The sequence below is a fragment of the Gracilinanus agilis genome, chromosome 1, assembly GCF_016433145.1.
Source record: "Gracilinanus agilis isolate LMUSP501 chromosome 1, AgileGrace, whole genome shotgun sequence".
Classification (NCBI taxonomy): Eukaryota; Metazoa; Chordata; class Mammalia; order Didelphimorphia; family Didelphidae; genus Gracilinanus; species Gracilinanus agilis.
This window is the reverse complement of record NC_058130.1, coordinates 711,268,663-711,286,008: the sequence shown is the minus strand read 5'-3', so window position 1 is coordinate 711,286,008 and position 17,346 is coordinate 711,268,663. Positions and strand designations below refer to the sequence as shown.

The 17,346-nt window shown below is 39.6% G+C and overlaps 1 pseudogene; it reads right to left on the bottom strand.

The window, feature by feature from the left end:
* The window catches only part of LOC123256476, a 31,131-nt pseudogene extending 17,868 nt beyond the window's left edge, over positions 1 to 13,263 (bottom strand).
* Positions 13,264 to 17,346: the final 4,083 nt, after the last annotated feature.

Below are 17,346 nucleotides of genomic sequence, written 5' to 3'. Positions count from 1 at the left end.
TCAAAATTTCCATCTATATTAACTTTATTGTACAGTACTGTGTTTTCTCTTTCCTGTTCTTAGCTGGGTGCTTTATGGTCTCCCATCCCCTGCCCAACAATAAGAACAAAAATAACCTTTAAAAACCCTCTAGGGTGAAAGAAGAACTGAAGCACAGACAAGCCACCCCTACCATGGATTGTGGGCTTACCTCCAATGCTCAGAGAAAAGACCTTTAACTCAGTCTGCCCACCAGCACAGGTTTCTGGCCCCTTTGTGTCTGCCTTTGTTCGCCCTTGGGTACCACGTGTCTGTCTCTGTCCTTTCCTGTCTGTGTCTGTGTCTGTCTCCAGCATATCTACCCTCCTTCCTGTTCTTCCTCTTGGTTTTGGCCAGTTCCCCAAGTGTCAAAACTCCTGCTCTTGATTCTTTGTCCCCAGCCCCAAACATCCTTGAAGTGTATGCCAAGACCTCTCCTTTTTTAAGAGGCTTGGCTCCCTTTCTGCTTCCTTCCCTCTTTCCATTCCTACTTCTGCAGGAAAATTCACATTAAGTAAAAATCACTTTACATAGAGGTCTGTGGAATGATCCACTTACTTAAGACAAAGACTATATTCAGAAAAGATTCAATTTGGCACCAACATTCACAGATAAACTGAGGAGTAATCAATACTTCTTCAGTGAACTCCAGAGGGTTAGTCTTGATGGCTTCTTTGTCCTTACTGGGACATTTGTTAGTAGTCATGCTAATCTCAAATTGAATTTCATCCCCAGTAGAAACATTAGTACACTTTCTTCCATTTTCTCCTGTTCCAATCACTCCATTCTTGCAATAAGATTTGTAATTTATTGTTACTCCCTCTGGCAACTTGCTGTGTTCCAAAATGACTTCTGAAGATAGGGAATGGTACGCATCAATGATCAACTGAATTATGTTGCTGTAATTTGCAGTCAGTGTTCCTATTACTGAGTTTGGGATTGAAATGTTCAGTTCCTTGTAAACAGCTTGAAACTTTTCCGTAATGGCAAAAAATGTCCAAATGTTATTTTTGCTAAATTTCTAGACAAGATGAGTAATGGAGGGATTATTATATTATTATCACACCATATTATATATGTATGTATATATATACATATATATATGGAAGGTTCATTGTGTACAAATTGTTTTCTAGGTGACATTATCCATCTTATGGTCAAAGAATTCCACCAAGTTTACTGTCTTCAGCAAAGTGAAACTCAGGATCAGTGGAAAAAAACCAATTGTTGTGTAACATTTTCCCAGCCAATTCATGACCCACAAACAGCAACTTGCAACAAACAGCAACCCAGTTTGTGGAAAATCCAGAGAACTAGGAATGTGCCGTTTCCCTATAAGCTCATTAGACACTTCCCTTGCATCTGTAAGGCTAAGCACAGTTCTGTAGCTAAATGGGTTAGTGCAGTTTTGGTCTCCAGTGCAAAAAGGGTTCCTAAATTTAGCAGTTGTGTTATTAGAAGATGTCACCCTTTCCCCCACAAAGGAACCAAATCCAATTTGGAAAATCCAAGGTGATTCTCTTCATTTTGTTCACTAGGTCTGTTCCAAGACTTTTCACATATTCCAGGTCATTTTTCAGAGAGTACGAAAGACTCTTATAAGAGAGTAGAGGTCGATGGGGTAGTCTTCAGCTCTCCTGAATTTTAATGTAACTGTCATTGGTTCCCTGGACTGGGTAATATCTTCTGGCAATAGCTTTTCTGCTGGCCCTTACTGTGATTTGTTGCCTATTAATTTCTCCTGATATCTTTGTGGCCTCAAGGACTTTCTCTGTTTTGGATGGCTACCCCTCCTTTCCAAGGCCTTGACATCATCACACCCAGTAGAAGAAGTAGGATTTCTTCCTTTAGAAATGATGAACTTGAGGGCAGTGAGGTAGCTCAGTGGACTGAGAGCCAGACCTAGAGACAGGAGATCCTGGGTTTGAATCTGACCTCAGATGCTTCTTAGCTATGTGACCCTGGGCAAGTCACTTAACCCCCATTGCCTAGTCCTTACCTCTTCTGCCTTGGAACTGATGATTAGTATTGATTCTAGAACAGAAAGTAATGGTTAAAAAAAAAACCAAAACCAAAACAGTGGAGCTAGAAAGTGAAGTCAGAGCAGGGAGGATGGCCAAAGGGGTGGGCTGGGGGTGGGAAGTGACTCCAAGTATGGAACAACAAGGGGTCAGATTTTTATCAGAGCAATTTGATGCAAATAATTTTTCCCTTCTTTGTTTGGCTTTAGAAGCCAAATTCGTATTCTTCCTATCTTTCTTATACTTTTTCTCCTTCATCACCCAGAGACATTGGCCAGCTTTCTGTTTTTTTTTGCACAATATATTCCATCTACCGACTGTGCATTCTTTTCTTTTCTTTTTTAATTCTTTTTTTTTTCTAATTAGCAAGCATCTTAAAAAAAATCCTTACCTTCTGTCTTAGAGTTGATACTAAGTAAGCCTAGGGGAGTTCTTCCCGAGTGGTAAATGGAGTAGCCCAAAAGTTGCCTTTTTAAACAAAAAAACCCTTACCTTCTGCCTTAGAATCTATTAGTTTCAAAGCAGAAGAGTGGTAAAGGCTAAACAACTGGGGTTGTAAATGGCCTAGGGTCACACAACTAGGAAGTATCCATGACCACATTTGAATCCAGGATCTCCCATCTCCAGGGCTGACTCTGCATCCACTGAGCTGTCTAGATGCTCCAAGGAATGCTCCAAGGAACTAGATGCTCCCAAAAAAAAAATAATAATTTACTGCTTCCCCTGCCCTCCTCTTCACTGGGCAAATTACCCCAAATACCAAAAATACCAAAAAGCAAAATAAATCACCACATTAGCCATGTCTGAAAATGTTTTTTCCTGTATCTCAAGTTTATTTCCTCTCAGGAGGTGAGTGGTATATTTCAGCTTTATTCTCTTGGACTAATGGTTTATCATTGTTTAATCAGAATTCTAAAGTCTTTCAAAGTTGTTTTTCTTTATATCATCATTATATTGATTGTTCTAGTTCTGCTTGTTTTACTCTGAATCTCTTGAGGTCTTCCGAGTTTCCTCTGAAATTATCTACTTCATCATTTTTTGTGGTGCAATAATATTTTTTTTGAAAAATTTTTTTATTTTGAATATTTTCCCCTAGATACATATTTCATGTTCTTTCCCTCTCCCCCAATCTCCCCTACTCCCCCCTTAGCCAACACACAATTCCACTAGGTTTTACATGTATCATTGATCTCAAGACCTAATTCCCTATTATTGATAGTTGGACTAGAGTTATCATTTAGTGTCTACATCCCCAATAATATCCCCAACAGCCCATGTGTTCAAGCAGTTGTTTTTCTTCTGCGTTTCTCCTCCCACAGTTCTTCCTCTGAATGTGGCTAGTTTTCTTTCTTATAAGTTCCTCAGCCTTGCTTTGGATCCTTGCATTGCTGCTAGTATAAAAGCCCATTATGTTCGATTGTACCACAGTGTATCAGTCTCTGTGTATAATGTTCTCCTGGATCTGCTCCTTTCACTCCGCATCAATTCCTGGAGGTCATTCCAGTTCACACGGAATTCCTCCAGTTCTTTATTCCTTTGAGCATAATAGTATTCCATCACCAACAGATATCACAATTTGTTCAGCCATTCCCTAATTGAGGGACATTCTCTTATTTTCCAATTTTTTGCCACCACAAAGAGCACAGCTATAAATATTTTTGTACAAGTCTTTTTCTTTATTATTTCTTTGGGGTGTAATCCAAGCAGTGCTATGGCTGGATCAAAAGGCAGTCTTTTAAAGCCCTTTGAACATAGTTCCAAATTGCCATCCAGAATGGTTGGATCAGTTCACAACTCCACCAGCAATGTATTAATGTCCCAATTTTGCCACATCCCCTCCAACATTCATTACTCTCCTTTGCTGTCATTTTAGCCAATCTGGTAGGTGTGAGGTGATACCTCAGAGCTGTTTTGATTTGCATTTCTCTAATTATTAGAGATTTAGGACACTTTCTCATGTGCTTGCTGATACTTTTGATGTCGTTACCTGAAAATTGCCTATTCATGTTATAATGGGGAAAAACCAGGGAAGGTGCCTTAAATATTACTTGTGGGCTCACTGGGGTGGATAGGAGACAGGAAGGGAGAATGGATGAGACTTTATAAGTCTGGGAACCAGGTTTAACTACAAGGGAAGACCATTGACTGAAATGACAGTTAAGCCTGATCAACTGTCACTCAGCCCCACCCAGCCTGGAATAAATACAGATTAACACATACACACAATGAGGACCTAAAATTACTAAAAACACACAGGGAATCAGTTTAATAATAATATGAGGGGATTGGAAAGGGGGTTAGTTAACTATGGCTAACAACCCAGGACTGGAGTCAAAAAGGGTAAGATCCCAAGCCAACCTGGCTTCTGCCAGGCTTTGACAGCTTGGCTAAGGACCTGGGGAAGAGGGCTTGAACTTGGGATCTCACAACTCTTCCAGGGATGTTACAGGATGCCAGGAACCAACTCCTCCAGAACTGATGTAGCCAGGTAGGGATTGAAGTCTGCAAGCTATCCACCAGATCACAGGCCACTTCCCTACTCAGTGCTGTCTTGCAGGATTGATATCCTCTGCTTTCAATCTTCACCACTCTCCAGGATCCCAGGGAATCAGGGTGCAACTCCACTAGCTCTGAGGTCTCCCAGGGTCAGTTGCAACTTGTTCCAACCACCATGGAGTCCTTCTCAGAGAGAGAGCAAGCCACTTCCTGCTTCCCCATGTGGAATTCTCCAGCCCTTCCTGCTAAGTCTCCTACATAATAACTAAATAATAATCTTCCTCACAACAATGTCCCTTGCCCACTTATCAAATGGGAGATGGCTTGATTTTTTGTACAATTGATTTAGCTCCCTGAATATTTGAGTGATTAGACCTTTATCTGAGTTTTTTGTTATAAAGATTTTTTCCCCAATTTGTTGTTTCCCTTCTAATTTTGGTAGCATTGGTTTTGTCTGTACAAAACCTTTTTATTTTAATGTAGTCAAAATTATTTTACATTTTGTGATTTTTTCCTAACTCTTGCTTAGTTTTAAAATCTCCCTTCCCATAGATCTGACAAGTATACTATTCTGTGCTCACCCAATTTACCTATAGTTTCCTTCTTTATATTCAAGCCATTCACCCATTCTGAGTTTATCTTGGTATAGGGTGTGAGATGTTGATCTAGTCCCAATCTCTCCCATATTGTTTTCCAATTTTCCCAGCAGTTTTTGTCAAATAGTGGGTTTTTGTCCCAAAAGCTGGGTTCTTTAGGTTTATCAAAAACTGTCTTGCTGAGATCGCTTACCCCTAGTCTATTCCACTGATCCTCCTTTCTGTCTCTTCGCAAGTACCATGTTGTTTTGATGACCACTGCTTTGTAGTATAGTTTAAGATTTGGTACTGCTAGGCCATCTTCCTTGCAATAATATTTTATAGCATCCATATACCACAATTTATTTAGCCATTCTCCACTAAGAGGACACACTCCCTTATTTCCAATTTTGGACTACCATGAAAATGGCTGCTACAAATATTTTTGTATATATTTTTCCTCTTTTTCCTCTTTCTTTGATTTTTCTGAGGTATAGACCTTGTAGTCATAAAACTGGGTCAAAGGATATGCACAGTTTTATAGCTTTTTGTTCAAATTATTTTTCCTGAATAACTGGACCAATTCACAGTTCCACCAAAAGTGTACCAGTATACCTGCTTTTTCATAGCCCCTCTAACATTTGTCTTTCTGATCTTGTGGATTAGAGGTAGAACCTCAATGTTGTTTTAATTTGCATTTCCCTATTAATGATTAGATCATTTTGGTGATTACCATTAGTTGTTTATTAGTGATTAATTAATTATTAGTGATAGAACATTTTCTCACATGATTGTCGTTATCTTAGATTTTTCTCTTTGAAAATTGCCTGTTCATATCCTTTGACCATATATCTATTGTTTCAAGGAATTGACTCTCACTTTATTGCCTTGATTCCTTTAAATTCCTAAACCCAAGATGACTCTTAAATCTAATTTTAGCTCTAATTTCTCACTTGAGTTCTAGTCTTGAATTTTTTAGCTGCCCAGTGGACATCTCTAGAATAAATTAGTTATTTTATTAATTTAATAATGTTCATTCTTCCAACTTAATGTGACTAAAACTGAACTCTTCTCTCCAAAAGCATTTCTATTTCTTCTTTATGGTGCCATTGTTGTCTCATTTACCATGGCTTCAAATCTTGGAGTCAACTTTGACTTTTCCCATTCCCCTCAACCCTCATGTCCAACCAGTTAACAGGTGCTATTGATTCTACCACTGCAGCTGCCTTCAAATTTGTCTTCTCTATTCTACCACCATAGCCACCACTATGGTCAGGTCATCATTCTCTCTTTTTTCTGGGCTATTTATTGCAGGATCCACATAGCTGGTCCCCCTGCCTCCAGACTGACTCAGCAAGGTGGCTCAGGAGAGAGAGTTGGGTCAGGAATTAGGAAGAACTGATTTCAAATCCAGCTTCAGGCTTTTGCCGTATGACCTGGGGAAAATCACTTAACCTGTCTGCCTCAGTTTCCTCAACTTTAAAATGGAGATAATAATAGTACTTACCTTGCAGGGTTGTGAAGATAAAATGAGATAGTATTTGTAAAGCTTTTAGTATAATACCTGGTATGTAGTAGACACTTAACTAATGCTTATTCCTTCCTCTTTCTGGTCCTTTATACCACTGCCCAGATCACCTTCCTAATATTCAAGTCCAGTCATGCCCCCTTTCTGCTCACACATCTTCTGCAGTTCTCCATTGCCTACAGCATAACATATAAATTCCCTGACTTAGTGTTAATGGGTCTTCATGGTCTGGATCAATCCCATATTTCCAGCTTTATTTCATTGCCCTTTACATACTCTACATTCTTGACATGCTACACTAGGAGACTGCCTGCCTCTTCTGCCTCCATGCCCTTGTGAACTTTATCCATAGATCTAAACTAGATACCTTCCAACTCTCTGCTTTTTGGAATTCTTCCCTACCTTTAATGGCTCTCCTCAGGACCACCTCCTCCATACAGCCTTTGCTGAGGGCCCTAGCTAGGGGAGAACTTATTATTTGTGTACATACATGTCTCATTCTCCTGTCACACTTCCTTGAGATCTTCCTCCAAGTCCAGAAGCCTATCCACTGCACACCTAGCAGCCACACCCTGGTAAAACCATCTCAGAAAACAGGCTAAACCAGGTTGAGAGTAACCCATAGACCTCACACCTGCCAGTGAGTAAGGGAAATGCCTACCCCAAGCATGTGGGGCAGAATGGCCAGATGAGAACAATTTGTTCCAATAGCCAAGAAGGTGGCTGAAGCAGGTTTGACCAGACACCGAAGATGCCAAGAGCATCCACTGCATTCTAGGCCAATGTCTGTTGTCCTGACTTTTGTCTTGCCACTGAACTTTGATGACTCTGAAAGAGAGAGTGAAGCTGGTGCCTTTGTGCAATTCCGCCTCACTTCAATCCAATTCACATGCAAGTCAAGACATCAACCTCATGGTGTCATTGGTCTTCAAAACAAAGGATAAACAACAACAGTTGCCTTTGATATGAAGAATACTATACATTGTGATTAAATATGGAGGCTATAAAGAAATCCAGTAAGATATTTTTGAAATGATTTGAAGTGAGGACCTAGAATCACAAATATACCAGCTACAAATATATAAAAGGAAAAATTTATAGGGATGCGTTTTTCAGGAATAGGGAACCAATAGTCCCACTGTTGTCTGCCCTTGTCAGACCTTATCTGGAGTACTGTGTTCAGTTCTGAGACATTGTGGACTGAGGTCTTTGAATAGCTGGAAAGTGTCCAGAGGAGGTCAACCAGGATGGCAAAGGGCTTTGAATACATGACATATAAGGATCCAGTGGAGGAAATGGGCATGTTTAGCCTAGATATGATAGCTTTCTTTGACAGTATTTGAAGGAGTGTCATCAGGAAGAGCGACTAGATTTGTTCTCTTTGACCCCAGAAGGCAGAACCAGGAGCAAGTGAGAAATGACAAAGAACCAGATTTACATTAGATGTAGTGTCAGGAAAAGCTTCCTAAAACGAGAACTATCCAAAAGTTGAGTTTCCTCTTGTTGGAGGTTTAGGCTAGACAACCACTCGTCGGGTATGCCATGGTAGGGATTCCTTTGGTGTATGGGTTAGACTAGGTGGCCACTGAGGTCCCTTCCACTTCTCTAATTCTGGGATTCTGTAATACTCAGTACAGCACTTTGTCCATAGTAAGCACTTAGTGAATGAACTATATATATATATAAATCAGTTTCCTGATATGGGATGTTGTAATGTACACTGCATGAGCACAATCAATTTACTATTACTTAAGATAATTAGTGCAACAAAAACATGAATTAGATTTATATTTCTCAATGCTAGCAAACTTTATTGATCTAATTCATGCAAATCTTAATTTCTGTTATCCATTAAGCAATATAAATTCTAACCCCATTAGGAATCACTATCCTGAGTTTCTAGGGCTTCCCAGTAAGTATGTCTTTGTACTGGTACTTGGGGAGAAGGTTGCCTCTCTGTCGAGCTGGAGATCATGTGTCTTCCTCTGAATCAGGGTCTTAGAAAATCAGCAAATCTCAGTCAAACAGCACCACCCTCAAGTGAATACAAATATGGGGATTCTTGAGTCTTAAGTGCTAGGGGAATGCAGGAGCTCACCTCTGTCTGGACCCAAGGTCAAGTTGAAGGCTAGGGGGGCTGGGGAATTTCTAATAGTTCTAGCAATGAGTATTAGCTAGTTACACCCTAATTATCACTGGTGTGGTCGATGGCTTAATTTGTTTACCAATCAATTTGATGCTAGATGTTGTCAATTAATGATGAGATTTTCAATTAGGTGAACCACTTAAAGTGTTTACCAATTAATTTGATGCTAAATGATATCAACTAATGATGAAATTATCAATTAGGTCAACCACCTAATGTATTTACCAATTATTTTGATGCTAAATGATATCAACTAATGATGAAATTATCAATTAGGTCAACCACCTAATATATTCACCAATTAATTTGATGCTAGATGATATCAATTAACAATAAGATTGCTTAGCAAAATTTCCCATTGGTGGTCTGTCCTCCCTAGGGAACCCATATATTTACAAACATGTTATTTACCAAACTTCACCACAAAATGTTGGCCTAATGCAAAATGGAGTCAATTATATTAAGGCAACAAATTTACTCTCACTGTAAATATAGATACAAATCCTGTAAATTGTTCCCAGCACAATCCCTATCAGTAAGATCAGCTCAAAGTATAATACACAAAATAGGGTGGCTCACAGTTGAATTTCCCAGAAGGCTTTCTTGGGATTCCAGTGTTTAGGGCAGTGATGATAAACATTTTAGAAGGGTGGGCAATGTCTTTAAGAGTGCATGGAGAAGGGGAGGGGAGCAGCCCTTTGGCTTTCTAGTAATGAACTCTATGCTGGGGTGACAGGTGGGCATGCCCACAGAGAGAGCTCTGAATGCCCTCTTTGGCATGCATGCCCTAGGTTTGCCTCCATGGGTTAAGAGTGTTTTGAATAGATATTCCTAGACCTAGGGAAGCTGGAAGGGAAAGATGAGAGGATCCAGGCCAGGCCTAGGTGTTTGTTTTTAAGACCATTCAGAAATGTTCAAAGTGCACTTTGGGAAAACAGGTAAGAATTTCATAGGGTACAACAAAAAAGAGAAACTGATGTAGGTAGGTTTGCATTTCTAGACTTTAAAATAGATTACAAAACAGTTTTAAAAACTATTTGGTACTGGGGGAAAATGGAAAAATAGATCAATGGAACAGAGTAAAGGTCAAAGGCACGAAACCAAAATAAATACAAAAAGTTAATGTTTGGCAAATCTACTAAATAAAAAACTGGGGCAATGATTCATTGTTTAGTAAATTTGGCTGGAAAAACTGGTTAGCAATATGGTAGAAAATAAATTTAGATCCATGTCTCAGACGATACACAATACATTCTATTTGGCTCATAGGCAAAATTTTAAAAGAATTCTAAAAATACAGAAGATAGAATATATTCATCTCATATGTAAGGGCAGATAAACATTTGGCCAATGTTTCCTTTTATCTAAAAGAGGGAAAATGGACAGCTATTTTGTTTGATAGTTATAGCAGCATTTGTTGTTTTTCCAATTCTCCTTGACCCCATTTGGGGATTTTATGGCAAAGATAATAGAGTGCTTTACTATTTCTTTTCTAGCTTATTTTATAGATGAGGAAATTGATGTAAATAGGGTTAAATAACGTGACCAGAGTCACACAGCTAGTGTCTGAGGCCAGATTTGAACTCAGGAAGACCAGTCTTCCTGACTCCAGTCTTGATACTCTATCTACTACATCACATAGCTGGCCAGAAGTATTTTTAGTAATCGCAAAAAAACCCAAAACAAAACTGGAAAACACTTCAAAGTCCAACAGCTGGAGAATGGCTGAATAGGATCTGATATTATAATAATTGGAAGCATTTATATAGTACTTTAATATTTGCTAAGTGCTTTACAAATATTATCTGATTTTATTCTCATAATAATCTAGGGAGGTAGGTGCTCCTACTATTCCCAGTTTTTGGATGAGGAAACTTTGGCTGAGGCAAAATGACTTATCTAGGATCACACAGTTAGTAAGAGCTTGAGGTAGAATTTGAATTCAAGTTTTTCTGATTTCAGATCCAGAGCTCTATCCACTGCACTATCTAGCTGCCTTTAAAAATAAAGAATATAGAAGCTAAAGAAATCTGGTAAGATCTTTAGGAAATGACTTGAAGTAAAGAACTATAATGGGGAACACACTAGTTTGTTGTTGTTCAGTTGTGTCTGACTCTTCATGACCTTAGTTGAGATTTTCCTGGAAAAAATCTGGAGTGGTTGGCCATTTCCTTCTCCAGTTCATTTTACAGATGAGGAAACTGAGGCAATCAGGGTTAAATGACTTGACCAAGGTCACATAGTTAAGTATTTTGAACTCAGGTCTTTCTGACTCCAGGCTTGGTGCTCTATGTGCCACCTGGCTCTCTAGTACTCTAGCTATGAATATATAAAAGAAAAAACTTAGAGTTGCATGTTGAAAATGCCCTTCAACATTCCTGAATGTTGAAAACCTTCTTGAGCTACAGCTTAGAAGGCTACCAAAGCACAGTTCAGTCAAGCAGAACAAAGCTACCTTAAAACTGAAACCACCAGTATGGGGGCCCTGGGAATTGGAAGACTTTGAATTGAGATTCGAGCATTGTGCATATACTCCAAATAGAAAGCTAAAAGTGTTTCATAGGGAGTGACTGACAAGTTGTTAAAGACATTTAATGCAATTTATTTGTTCAATTATAAATAATTTTACAGTAAGTTTATTATACGTCATTTACTTAAGGAAGGGAAGCATCTCAAGTAGGAGAGACATACTTTTCATTCAGATTTTTGGAAATGACAGACACCTGTGGGTGCATATAACAGATGGCCATTTTTAAGTATAAATTTAAAAGAACTTATTTATATTGCATTTCCAAGTTTATAAAGTCCTTTACATATATGAACACATTTGAGCCTCATATCAACTCTGTGAAGGAGGCACTATTGCATAATAATAACTAGCATTTATATAACACTTTAAAGTCTCCAAAGTGCCTTCTCTAGTTCATTTTACAGATTAGGAAATTGAGGCAAGCAAGGTTAAGTGACTTGACCAGTGTCTCATGACTAAGAAGTGTCTGAGGCTAAATTTGAACTCAGGTCTTTCTGACTCCAAGGCCTGGCACTCTCTCTTTGTGCCACCTAGTTGCCTATTACTCTAGCTATGAATATGTGAAAGGAAAAACTCACAGGATTGCATATTGAAAATATATTTCGACATTCCTGAATATCCTCACAATAATCCTGGCAAGTAGGTGCTATTTTGATCCCCATTTTACAGAAGAGAAAACTGAGGCAGAGAAAATGGAAGCTTAGAGGGATTAAATTACTTGCTCAGGGTCACAAAGCTAGTAGGTATCAGGCAGGAATCAAACATGGATTTTCCTGACTCCCATGTCCTGCATTCTACCCACTTCTAAACCATATTGCTTCTCCTCGACATACAGTGTGTTCCCAGGTGCCAGCCTCATGGTAGTGGGCTTACCTCCAGCTTTGCACACAGACGGTGATTCTTTCATTTCTGATGAGAGGATTTATTTTTAAGAATATGGAATTATTTCTATTCCTGAGTCTTGAATTGAGGCTCAGACTCTTCCTTCATTTCTTTGTTCCTAGGGAATTTGGAGAGATGCCCTGCCCTGGAGATTCTCCACTGTAGGCAGATGGAAGATTCTGACTGTGTGTGTGTACGAGGTCTCTCTAGCTAATCCAGCTTAGGCTTGACATATCCACACGTAGCTCCAACGAGTCCTTCAGACCTTTAAATGGGAATCATTGCAGAGGTCTATTTTAACCGGGCACAATTTGATTTCTCTTCCAGGTAGCTGGAAAACGTGGGACTTGTACCTGACCAACTTCACCAATTAGAGATGTCTTTCTGGATGTCTAGGGGGCATCTGAGGGATGAACTTCTTACTTGTATATATGGATCCTTGAGTGGGGGAGAATGTCTTTTGGCTACTGAGAGAGTCATCTGACCAAATTAATGTCTTATTAATAGAAGAAATTAATCTACTATAAATATAGTTTGTGTTATATATTTATAATTTATATATAGTATATAAAATAATCTATAATTTATAACAATATATATGGCATATATAATTATATAAAAATATATCAAACAATCTACCTAGAATTAGTCTCTTGGCATTTTTAATCATCACACTGTTTTTTTTTTTTTTTTTTTTTTTTTTAAAGCTATTTTTTTTTAAACCCTTGTACTTCGGTGTATTGTCTCATAGGTGGAAGAGTGGTAAGGGTGGGCAATGGGGGTCAAGTGACCTGCCCAGGGTCACACAGCTGGGAAGTGGCTGAGGCCGGGTTTGAACCTAGGACCTCCTGTCTCTAGGCCTGACTCTCACTCCACTGAGCTACCCAGCTGCCCCATCATCACACTGTTTTAAATTGAAACAAGATTATTCATTTTTTGAGTCTATAAAAAGAAGTTTCTTAATAGAAGTTCAGAAAGATTCAGTCTTTAAACTCACCGCATGGAACGGTCTTGGTCCCGAACCAGCAAAGCTCCCTCAGGTTCCCTTCACCAAACCAGAAGACCATCAGCAGACACCCTCTTCCACCGAAAACCCCAGCTGACTGAGAACCTTCTCCTTTTAAAGGGGTCACTTATGCCTCACTTCCTGTGCCTCCCTCCTAATTCGCATGTCCAATCACAATAGACGATTTTCATAGACCCCCCCCCAGGGGGAGGGTCAGTCAATTCTGATTCGTCACTCACTCCAGCACACGTGTGTTAGGACCTCCCAAGATTGGAGGTACTCTCACTTTTGGTGATTAAATCTAAAGATGGGCAGTGTAGACTTAATCTAATTATCACAACACATACCACAGAGGTATGGACCCTGGACCCTCTTCCATGTGTTCTCTTTGCTTTCATCTGATGATCTCATCAGGGCCAGAAGGGAAAGGAACCAGCATTTATTAAAAGTCTATTATTTGATATCAGTAATATGGAAATAGGTCTTGATCAATGACACATGTAAAACTCAGTGGAATTGAGTATTGGCTGTGGGAGGGGGTGGAAGAAGGGGAGGGAAAGAACATGAATCATGGAACCATGGAAAAATTTTCTTAATAAAAAATTTTTTTTAAAGTCTATTATTTGAGAGACTCTATCTAGTACTAAGCAATTTTACAAATATCTTCTTTGATCCTTACAACAACCTGTGAGGTAGGGTTAAGTGAGTTGCCCAGGGTCACATAGCTAGTAAGTATCTTGAGGTTGGATTTGAATTCAGATTTTGCTGATTCTAGACCCAGGGCTCTATCCACCATGTCATGTAGCTCCCTGGGTTTTAATTATCTCTACCTTCCAGATCTATATCTTAGCCTTAGCTTTGAGCTCTAGTCTCATATCATCGATTATCTGCAAAATATATTTAAAAAAAACAAACAAACAAACTCCAAACCCTTACCTTCTATTTTAGAATTGATACTAAGTGTTGGTTTCAAGGCAGAAAAATGGTTAAGGGCTTAAGCAATGGGGGATGAGTGACTTGCCTAGGGTTATACAGTGAGGAAGTATCTAGGACCAAATTTGAACCCAGGACCTCCTGGTTCTCTATCCACTGAGCCACATAGCTGCCCCTATGAGATATTTTTAATTGTACATCTTATAGTTATCTCAAATGCAACATATCTAAAATAGAACTCATTATTCCTCACCCTCTCAAAATCCACCCTGTTTTGAAGTTCCTTATTATTGTCAAGAGCCCTGTCATCCTTCTAATCATCCAGGTTTTCAACCTCAATATTATCCTTTATTACTCACTCTCTCTTAACCTACATAACCAGTCACATCTAAACTAGTATGGTCAAACCTTGTTTCTTCCACCCTTGACTCCCTCAACTACTTGTCCTGTTACCATTTACTTCATGTCAATCCTCAGGCTTGAATCATAGTCACTGTCTTCCTTCTCTGCTTCTACTCCTGTGCTTCTGACAGGATCAAATACAAATTCCATGTTCGGAGCTCATCAATCTTTCACCCTATTAGCAGGATGCCACCCAAGGTCATCTAATCTCCACTTGATCTTTGCTTGGTAAAACTTTTATATCCTTCCCTCCTTAGCTGTTCCAAATTTTTTCTTTTCTGCCTCCCAATGCTTCCTCCTTTCCTCTCAGTAAATGTCCTCAATTTCTACTTTACTGAGAAAGATTGAAGCTATCCATCATGAATGCCCTCTTCATTTTCATCCATTCTTTTCTCCTGTGTACCTTCTCCTTGCCAAAGTTAATCCTTCTACCTATGCCCTTCATCCTCTCCTATTTCCTGAAGCAATTATTCCCTCTCCTTCATCTTCAGTCTCTTTTATTTACTGCCTGTTTCCTCACTGCTTAGTCACGCTCAGGTCTTAACTTCATCCTTAAAAAAAAAAGCCTTCACTTGATTCTGATGCTCATTCAATCTATCACTGTGTATGTGTTCCCCTTCACTGCCAAACTCCTAAGAGCTATCATCCATTCTGCTTGTCTCCATGACTACCCCACTCACTTCCCTTGCAATCTGGTTTCTACCTTCACCACCGTCCTGGTTACCAACATTCTCTGTATAAAGCAATAGCATTTTCAAGACTTCATCCTCCCTGACCTCCCTGTGTCCACCCCAACACTCCACTCGTGGACACTCTCCTTCCTTAGCTTTTGCAACACTGCTCTCTTCTGGTTGTCCTGACTCTTCCTTCCTTTCCTTTATTGAATCATCCATATCCTAATAGCTTCCCTAAGGTTTTGGCTTGGGTCCTCCTTAATGACCTCATCTGTTCCCATGTATTCAAGGATTATCTCAATGCAGATGACTCCCGATATCCAGCCCTAATCTCTTTCCTGAAATTCAGTCATAGTCAGTTGCCTACTGGATATTGCCTGATTTTCTGTGGTGTGGTGGGTGGAGTGCTAGACCCAGAGTTAGGAAGACCCAAGTTCAAATCTGGCCTCAGGCCCTAGCTGTGTGACCTTGGGCAAGTCTCTTAATTTCTGTCTGCCTCAGTTCACTCAACTGTAAAATAGGGTTCATAATAGCACCTATCTCTGAGATCATTGTGAGGATAAAATGAGATAATATTTATAAAGTGCTTTTCAATAAACAGAAGGGAAGGGAATAAACATTTGCTAAGTACATACTATTTGCCAGGCACTGTGTTGAATATTATGAATACTAGCTATTATTAAGCTCTACATGTCCAAAATGGAACTCATCATTTCTTCTCCTAAGTCTGTCCTTCCTTTAAACTTCCCATTTATGATAAATAACTAGTTTTTTCCTAGACCCTCCATATTTGCCTATTAGTCCTATCTCAGAAATAAGATCACTCAATATATGAAAAACTGAGCAAAAATCTCGAGTGAATGTTAACATGCTTACTGCATTTTTATAACATGCTTAATTTAGTTTAGCTCTCCCAGCCAAAGAACAGGAGATTCTGTCTTTGTTGGCAGTAGGCCATGTCAATATAGAAAACAGGCTCATGTAAACCTGAGGTGGTGTGAATATAAACTTATATAGATGGACACAATATCTGCTCTACACAGCCAACTGGCATTTATTAAGTTCCCATCATGTGCTAGGCATATAGCCCTACTAGATGCTAAGTTCTGGGACAAACGACATAAAACTCGGTGCTGTTTCTTTAGTGGAATTTCCTTTCTATCTCCTCACTTTGCTGCTTTCAAAGGGAATCTGATCCTAGTCAACTGTTTAAAAACAACACACGATTCATGGCAACTTTGAGACATATAACAACTGAACCCATATAGAAGGGCTGTTGGGTCCACAGACCTCTGATGCCCTTTCACCCACCTTTTCCCATTAGAAGTTGCTTTATTCCCATAGACCTACTTGAAGTCTTTCCATTTGGGCTGTAATGCAGGATTTATGCAAGATTTCTTGCATTTGCAATATTACCCTAGGCAATCCTGTCAGTTAGCAGAATCGAACTCTGGCCTGGCAGGTGCAAGTCCCAGGAGCTGATAGTTGAGCTGGGACTATATAAACCCCTGCAAACCCAACCTTGGGGTTCTGATTTCCTTGACCTCACCCAGACACCCAGCTACCCCTGATTTTCCCTTGGGACCCCGGGAGGTTGAAAGGAGGTTTGGGTGTGGAATGTGGGCAGGATTTTAGCTTAGAGTAGCCTAGATTAGACACCCCTAAATCAACTTAGCAACTATATCTGTTTAGCTGGTGGATCATATAACATCAGGGCAGTGTTAAATTATCTCTGGCTGAGGGCTGGTTCCCTCAGCCTGACCTTACCTTCTAGGTTCATTGACAACACTTGCCAGTTGCCCCTAGCAACAGCTTTTCAAGACCCTAAACCCTCTTACCTCAGTTTTCCCTTTCCTGTTAAATAAATCCCTTAGCCTGAATCTGAGAGTTCCTACAATTATTATATCACCACCTTAGGCTAAAGGGACTGAGGAGAGGAGAGAATATCAACTAGTTGAGTTTAAAGGAAGTAGTGGACTAAGCCTCCATTGTATCTAGGAAGTTGAGCTTCACTTCCTGTTGGGTTCTGCTCTCACCCAGTAGGGAGAGGTCGCTCACTCATCACTTTAAAGGAGCCTACAGCTGCAGTGGGGTTGACTGGGCATCACAGCTCAGGCTGCTCAACACTGATAGCC